Here is a 9,340-nt window from a genome sequence, read left to right as displayed (position 1 = left end):
GAATATTTGGAAACACCCCCCCCCCCATTATATATTGTGTCTTTGTAGTATATTCAATTGAATATAGGTTGAAAAGAATTTGCAATTCATTGTGTCATCCCATTGTCATTGGAATGGGATTTTATATATATATATACGTGTATATATGAATGTGTGTGTGTGTGTGTGTGTGTGTGTAGCTCTTCACACATTAACGAGCAAGTAAGCACAGAGAGCAAGGTAAAGCAGGGAAGACTCCTTTAGGAGAGCTGCAAACTCAAGGAAATTATTAATCATTGGCTCTACAAACGATGCCATAAGCAGGGAATCAACGATGAGCTATGGTATTCACTGGTATGCATCCTGCATGTCTTGCAAATGTGGGAGAAAGGCTGATCAGGCCCTAAAGGAATACACTTCCTTTCTTCACACTAACAAGCACATAAGAGATTTTCCGCAGCCTCGTCTCTTGCATTTCTGTTTAAAGAACACCAAGGGAGTTATGTGTCAACAACTTGAATTGTTTTGGGATGTTTATCCCTGCTTGCAATATCCTCCTGACTATCAGTAGTTCAAATTTGTCCTCTGTAGAGGACATTTGTGAACCTAAATATCTCCCACACAGTGCCTCCAATAGCATTAACTCCTTTTGTTACTCTAAAGAGGACATTCAATGCTTTCCAATGATACCAAATTTGCAGGGGTTAGAAAAAGTAAGAAAATGGCTTCCCTCAGTGCAAGCACTTTTTATGGGAAGAGGAAAAGTAATACTTTTTATCGACCACATTTTGTCTTGAAATGCTGTTGGCATTTTAATTATAAGACTGTTATGAACACGTTAAAGTGTTGTTTGAGTTGTTTTAAGTGTATTTGAGCCTGTTTAAAAAATGTAGTGGGATTTCAAAAATTTTTTTGGAGGAGTCTAATTACTTCACATAGATTGGGTAATGTCAAAATAAATGTGATTGGACAACATTTTTTTTCCTGGTAGTCAGGAGGATATGACTCTTGTATACTGTGTCATTTCGAACTTACCTTCCATGCACTGATTTATGCAGTCGACAATATAGATGACTCTTAACAACAAAAAAAAAACAACTCAACTACAACTCAAAAAGGTCCTTCAAAATGGCACAAAGAGGTCAGTTAACTTAAATTCAGTGACTATCGCCTCTGGACAGCCCCGGGCCTCATGTGTTTTTTTTTGCGCCTATAATGGGCAGCATTTTTCACATCCCCGCTTTGTTTAGCGGAGATGTCGGCGCTGTTGGACATTCTGTGTTGGTGTGGCTAGATGGATGGCTTTTGGAGCAGCAGCAGTTTTAGTAGGGACTTCCCTCTCCCCAGCCACTTCTTCCAGCTCTTCCCGGGGGATCACGAGGCGTTCCCTGGCCAGCTGGGCGACATAGTCTCTCCAGCGTGTCCTGGGTTGTCCCCCGGGGTCTCCTGCTGGTGGGACATGCCCGGAACACCTCACCAGGGAGGCGTTTATGTTATGTGTTGTGTTATATTATTCTGTTATTTTATATTAACTATTTTGTAAAGTGCTTTGTTACAGCTGCAGCTGTTGTGAAAGCGCTATATAAATAAACATGTATTCTATTGTATTGTATTATACTGTAGTGTGTGTGTGTGTGTGTGTGTGTGTGTGTGTGTGTGTGTGTGTGTGTGTGTGTGTGTGTGCGTGTGTGTGCGTGTGTGTGTGTGTGTGTATGGTAACAAAAATTATGACACTCTCACAGTGGCTTTATTAAACCTTTCCCCACATCACGATATTCTATTTTTAGCTTCTTTTTTTTGTCCAGGCAAACAAACACAACATGCAGTTTTGCTGACCTCAGGAGAGATATGTGACAGAGCCAGAGCGGTGAGGTGAGTTGAGTGAAGATTGACTTCCCAAGAGTACTTTCATCCAGTATGTTTTTACTGCCATGTTGGCATGAATTCCTCTCTAATTAACATATAGAGTGGCGCAAAGGTAGTCTGAGGGAAATAAAACATTCAAAGGCAGCTTCGCACAATTAGGTGATGTCCCACTTGTGTTACTCCAGATGCTGGACAGGGGGTGCTGTTGACCTCCACTCAGCCTGCAGGCAAGCATAATAAACAAGCCTGGCATGAAATGAATTACTCACTGCACACGCACACACACACACACACACACACACACACACACACACACACACACACACACACACACACACACCATCAAATGAGATCCATAACTGTCACAAAGATTGTGTCCTGCTTGTGAATTTTTACATTATGTACCTACATAGAGTATGATGAAAAAAGGTAAACATGACTAAAACGAGTCTTTTAGTCATTAAAATTCAGACTAATAAGACTGCGCAAGTGTGTAAGCAGGTAGAATCAGAGGAAAATTAACTGTACATTATATCAGCCAGAAATTGTCCTACAGTTTGGACAGCTTGCCAGTTAGTATAGAGGTAGCACTTATTGAACTCATATTCAAAGATTGAATTGTGTTTGCATGTAAGGGTCAGCATTTACAGACAATTATTCCATACACGGAGGTACAACAACATGGTGCCCACAAGCACCAGGTTGCCCCTGAGGACCTTAACCCTCCTCTAAATAGCTCAGCAATGATAGGGCATTGTTATTTCCTCGGAACGTTTTGGAAGTCATCATTTGAAAATGTTTGCAGAGACTTATGGAAAAGAAGTCGTGCATCATATTCATCTCTCTCCTAGCTTGTTAAATCATTGTTGATAATTGTGATGAAAAATGAACATGATCAGTGTCTTCACATAGATGAATATCATAACTGATCACTGTGAAATAACGCTATTTCATTCATAAAGGTAATTTGTGATTTCAGAAATGTGTATCACACTGCAAGCTCTCAGATTAAAACAAAAACATTTTGCCATACAATACACCTCCAGTCCATCCATTTCTATAGCACTTATCCTGTTCCAGTTTGCAGAGAATTGGATTCCATCCCAGAATCCCAGCTGACTTCAGGCAAAACACAGGCAACACCCCGGATTGGTTGTCAGTCAATCACCACCATATGCCTCCAGTCAAGTTTGTGAATCATTTATTGACAGTCCAGCCACCAAAGTGAAAAGGATGGGATACAGGTGAAATTCAACTCATTCCCGTGCTGTGAAAATTAATCAAATTACTGTGACACTTGGTACAAGAGGCAGGACCCGGATGCACAACACAAGGCAAAAAGACAGTTCCAAAATAACATTCTGTTTAACTACGGGTTCAGTATACGGCTACTTTGTCAACAAAGCGGTAGGCCTATGTAAAAATGTGATGCAAAAAGGTCAATGGGCAAATCGTTACAGAGCTTATTTGATTCAATGGCATGAAAAGGAATCCTGGAACGTGATGATGAGGTACAACGAACTGGCAACAAGACAGAATTAGAATCGAGGTTAAATACATGAGTTAATTGGGAGTGACATACTCTTGGCATGGAGGGCACAATCAGGGGCAGTGAGCACAATACAAGGGGAAGGGCATTAGACACACACACACACACACACACACACACACACACACACACACACACACACACACACACACACACACACACACACACACACACCAGTTATCACAAGTTTGTAACTTTTTTATAACATTGGATCACTCTCATAAGTTAAAAAGGTCACCAAAATACGAGAGACAGTTTTCAGTGTCCCCTCCCTGAGCCATCACATTATTGAAGCAGAGAGGGTTGTCTGTCAGAATGAACCAAGTAATTTACAAGCGCCCCCCCCCCCCCAAAACAACAAAAAACATGTTACGTTACCATCTATCTCAGCATTATTATCTTGTAGCTCTTGTATTTGATCTTGTAATTGCCTTTGAGTTTCTGTTTTTTACTACGGCACAAACTAAAAAGTGCTTTGCTTTGAAGGTCCCAATGGGGCCTTAATGTTACACTAGACAACAGTGTTGGCTAGAATGTTGCAGCCTTTTGGAGTTTGCAGATAAAGGCACCCACTGGATTACAGGCATAGCAGTGTATGCTAATTGCTGCTTGACCGCAATGTGAACTGTATAGCGGGGCTCACCACAACTTGAGGAGATGCGAGATTCACAATGTATCTATATGACATTGTCTGTCGTCACCTATGTACATTTAGCAATCTGATCCGTTTTTTTCTTCTTTTATCTGTATTACTTTTGGGATTTGTTACAGACAAATGTTTTGCATCTTTGTTTGCTTGGCATCTTTCGTGGATGCATTTCCTTCCTCATGTGTTTGAATGAAAAAAAATGCACTCAGGAGAACCCACGGACTTCACTTTGTGTATGCATGTGCAAAATGTCACTCGGAAAATGTGGTGAGATTCAAGGTTGAAGACAGCAAGGTATGTTGTGTAAAACAGATTCGATTGAAAAATAAGATACTAAACCATCTGTCATTTCATCTTTTTTTTTGGGGGGGGGTTAGCTACAAGACTGAAGATTATTCTGCTTCAAGTTTAACTTTATGAAGCCCCTCTACTTAAGTAAGGATGTCAGGTTCAGGACCGGCTACGATATTAGGTTGGCGAGAAGTGTGATCTACTTCTTATGCTCATAACACACTGTGGCATTATGGGATATTTTTAGCATTGAGCCTACGTTTTACCAATTCGATCCAACAACTACAAAATATGTTTGAACAACTTTACCAAATACATTAAAACAACTTTAGCAGTACGTTCGAACGACATTTCAGTACCTTCGAATAACATAGCCCTGTCTAAAAGTGTTTATTCCACACTGGCAGTTTCACACTCCCGTAACGCTCTAAATTGTCTCTAGGTGTGATTGTGAGCGCAAATGTTTGTTCCTCTCTGTGTGGCTTGCGATTGGCTGGCAAACAGTTCAGGGTGTCCCCCGTCTACTGCCCAAAAACAGCTGGCATAGTCTCCAGCACCCCCCGCGACCCTTGTGAGGATAAAGCGGATTGGAAAATGTATGGATGGATGGATAAGATACGTTGTTTATTGTTGTGTAAATGATATTTGCTCCATGTACAGCACTTTGTATACAGCGGTGGTTATTTTAAAGTGCTCTATAAATACAGTGGAGTTGAATTGAGTTGAGTTTTTCTCTGATTGGCTGCCGCCCAGAGCAGGTTATCCACCACCTCTTTGCCAAAGTCAGAGGGGATAGGCTCCAGCACATGAGCAACCCTAATTATGATAAGCTGTCTAGAGGAGAGATGGATAGAAATCTCCTTTCAGGTAGAAAGTGTTGACCTACTACGGCTACATATGGAAACAGCCGTGAAATAACTTCTGTTCTGGATAGGCGCTACATAAATAAAATGGAGCTGACTTGAACTGAATTATCTGGTCAGAATGGGGACCATAGAGCCATAAAACCATCAGTGGTCGTGGAAGTATGGCTCAAATAATTAAAGGTGTAATGTTGTGATAAATTACAGTATGACCATTTTGGCTCACTGAGACAATTTTGCTGCAGGCTGCACAAGACCTCCCTAAAGGAGGTCTGCGGCCTTTAATAGAGCTAAAACAACACTTTAAAGGTTAGATAAAGAAAGACTGTCCCACAAAGGACGCTTTCTCCGAATTTCTCATAATGTGTCCCCGATGGAAGATGCTTGATTCTGTATTTTTCACTTTGTTCATTCAGTGATGAAGTTAAGCAAGGAAGGTTGGTCTTACAGCACAGAAAAAAATGGTTGTGTTGAATTTGCTCTATTTTAGTTCATCAAGTGGTGGCACATAATAAAATCATCTGAATACAGATACCTTTTTTTTTAAGTTGACTATAAATCTACTTAAAACAGATCCAAATCAAGACGATTCAATTTTTTGCCACCACTTGACAAAATAAAATTGTGTCAATTGAACATGTCATTCCCCCCCTCCCCAGTATAACCAAAATAAAATGTAAGACAAGGTGGTTAGATTGTCCTGGTAGATTATAGAGGCATACATTTGTAACATTAGATGGAGAGTGGTCCAAAGTGCTTACTTACTTACTTACTTACAAAGTGTGCTATCACCGTGGATACAATTTAATATAATTCTAGGCAGAGGAGTATGTGAAGAAAAGAATCCCTGGAGCGAAATCTCAAACAAATGCAGTAAACAAAAGAATGTCACTGTTGGGATCAGGTGAGTTGATGTGCAAGGAAAGCAGTGCTGTCTTAGAAAAAAATGAATTTCTGCAAAGGAATATTGTTTACTAAATGGGCAATAACACAGTAAAAATAAATGACAAGTCCATCATAAAAAAATGAAAGAATAAATCTATAAATGTACTCGCGGAGGTTAACATCCAAAAATTGATTGGTGGCGAGAAGCTGTGTTGCCTCATTGGTGCTGTAAAAGATCCTCTTCTGATGAAGCACTTCGATCCTGAACATGTTGGTTATTCAACTTCATCAGTGCAGAAGCTAATTAGCGTTCAAACAAATGTGAAGAAGCTAAATGACTCCATTAGAGGAGGTGATAATACAGTGTTAATAGCTGAATCGTGCTCGCGATCAACGCCTGCTGGGAACAGTTTGATGGGTTTCCACGGTGATGGGATGGAGAGCTGAGGTAACTGTGAGAGATAGTGGGTGTGATGGCGTCCCCGGGGAGGCTTGTGGTGGAGGAGAAGGAGTCTCCGCTGAGAGATTTAAAAACGTACCCGTGTCATTGTCAACATTTTAAAGGCAGGAATGTCACCAAACGTGATCCTTGTAGATTTTTTTTTTTTTTTTGTTTTTTACTTTGTCCAAACCCAAGCCTAATCAAAAGAAACATAATGTTTGTAAGTCAGGTACTGCTGTTGCACTAATTGTAATGTTTGGTTGCAAAATGTTCAAAGTTAGTGTTGAAATGTTTTTGCCCATAAACACTTGTGAAATGGCCTCATTGAAAATACTGTTACGCACTTATACACAATACTGAAATGCTGTGACATGCATGACTGATATATATATATATATATACCGGTATATTTTTTTTAATTGCTCATCAACTACTGAAACAAGTATATATATATATATATATTTTTTTTTTTTTTAATTGCTCATCAACTACTGAAACAAGCTTATACACACAATTGAAAGATTGAAAGTTTGGAAAATCCTGCACTCAGAATCCGCTTTTCTCTTTTAAAACATTTTGGCTCATAAGAGTCGACTACTCAATAATTAGCACAAGTAGCACTGCTATCATCTGTTTTCATTTGCTCTATTCTGACTAAATCAGGGTATCACCTAGTGGATAATTTAGAAAATGCATTTTATTTCCAAAAACAAAATCAAGTGTTCGTTTTTCATGCATTCCTTCACTTTCAAAATTTATCGGAACCTGCTAGGGGGCCCAATACAGCCCACATGCCGTATGTTTGACATCTGTGACTTGAACGCTTTTATATACACACACAGTACTGAAGCACTTATGTATGTATGTATGAGAGCATTTCAATATGTGTGAGCAAAAGAAATTCAGTTTTGGGTAAGAGAGCCTTTATGTCATGTGAATAAGAGTGTTTCAAAATGTGTGAGAGGGTAATTCAAAATTTTGTTTCTCATGGCCCCTCATACACAACACCGCCACCTGCACAGCCAGCAACATTTTAATATGTTTCTTGTCTTTGGCTGTTCATGTTTACCAATACAAGGATAAGACCGATAAGAACTAAATGTTGATTCAATGCAGTTGTCCTCACCAAAGTAATACCTTTCACAACCATACTCTGAATGTGTTATTTTAAATGTATATATTTATGCAGGTGTAGTACAAAGTGACAACACTATATGTCACATCATATCTCTTTTCAAGTTGGCTGCATAACTGGCCACATTTTTCCATTTTCAGCCTCAAACACACCAACTCACCACAATAGCATCCCACTAATCAGTTACCATGCCGCTGCCCTTGTCTAATCTTTCGTGTGTCTCCATTGTAGGTCGAGTATAATTGGCTGCACTGTATGCGGCCGCCAACTCTCTCTGAAGCTCAGAGAGGTCAGTAAAGTCAGGGTTCATTAGTGTTATGATGGAACCGCCACCATAATTGCGCAGGAACCTCTCGATTCTTTCTCAGTAACCCTCATATCACACTTAATGTCCAAGCAGCCACTTTGTGTACAGGACTGGAAACTTGCTATCCACAACAGATCATAATTGCCAACCATATGCGGCTATCACTTTGCAAGCCCACAAAAATATCCATCCATTCATCCATTTTCTAATCCGCTTATGCTCACAAGGGTCACAAGAGTGCTGGAGCCTATCTCAGCTGTCTTCGGGCAGTAGGCAGGGTACACCCTGAAATGGTTGCCCACCAATCGCAGGGCACACATAGACGAACAACCATTCGTGCTCACACTCACACCTAGGGACAATTTTGAGTCTTCAATCAGCCTGCCGTGCATGTTTTTGGAATGTGGGAGGAAACCGGGACACCCGGAGAAAACCCACGCAGGCACGAGGAGGACATGCAAACCCCACACAGGACGGCCTGCAAATGTGCTAACCAATCAATTACCGTGCCGCCTCACAAAAACATAAATGTTCTAAACAGTGAAAAGCACAATGTGTCATGATGATGGCACAGATATACCGGCCCAACTTGTAAACCCACGCCTCATCCTTCAAAGACAGACCCTGAATGCACATGTGTGTCCTATGATTAGTATTTTTGTTTCCAGGGGATTGCAGCGAGTCCCAGAGGTTCCCTACTGTTTGGCTGCTTCTCCCCGTCAAGCTTCCAGTGATGGATGAGGCAATCCAAAAGCACAGAAAATGAACCTTTCATGAGACAAAGAAAGTAAACCAGTGTGAGCCGTTACCTGAGTCCTTCTCGCCACATTGGGACGCATGAAATGCACCAAACAAGAATGTATATACAATTAAATCGGTGCATTGTTTTACTCAAGCCGGTTGCACTTGGAGGCCTGTCAGTGAGCGGAAGGGAAGGAAACTGTTAGTGCTCCAGCAGGTGCTCATTGCGACAGTGTCTTGTGAGTGTCCACTCCCTGGCTCTCTGAGGCTGTGATTTAAAAGTGGAATACGGAATACATACAGTGGAAAGGAAAGCTCAGGACATGAATCTTAACGAGATCTCTAATAAATTAATGATTTATAGCAGGGGTCTCAAACTTGCAGCCCGGGAGCCATTTGCGATCTCCACGATCACATTTTATGGTCCCCTATACTTAACATCAGAATTTAATTTTAGTGCTGCTGCCACCTTTTTTTGCTGTGTTGTTGCCCCGGGCGTTTCGTACTTATGGGCTGCCATAACTGAGGCTCATTACAGCTTTCGGTGAAACGTAATTCTGAAGTGTCACCGAGTGGAAGGACGAGATATCCTGTTACTCATTCTTAGTCATGTCTTTTTCAAGACCTGCCGTG

Source organism: Hippocampus comes, unplaced genomic scaffold, assembly GCF_001891065.2.
Source record: "Hippocampus comes isolate QL1 unplaced genomic scaffold, H_comes_QL1_v1.1 scaffold107, whole genome shotgun sequence".
Lineage (NCBI taxonomy): Eukaryota > Metazoa > Chordata > Actinopteri > Syngnathiformes > Syngnathidae > Hippocampus > Hippocampus comes.
This window is presented reverse-complemented; position numbering follows the sequence as displayed.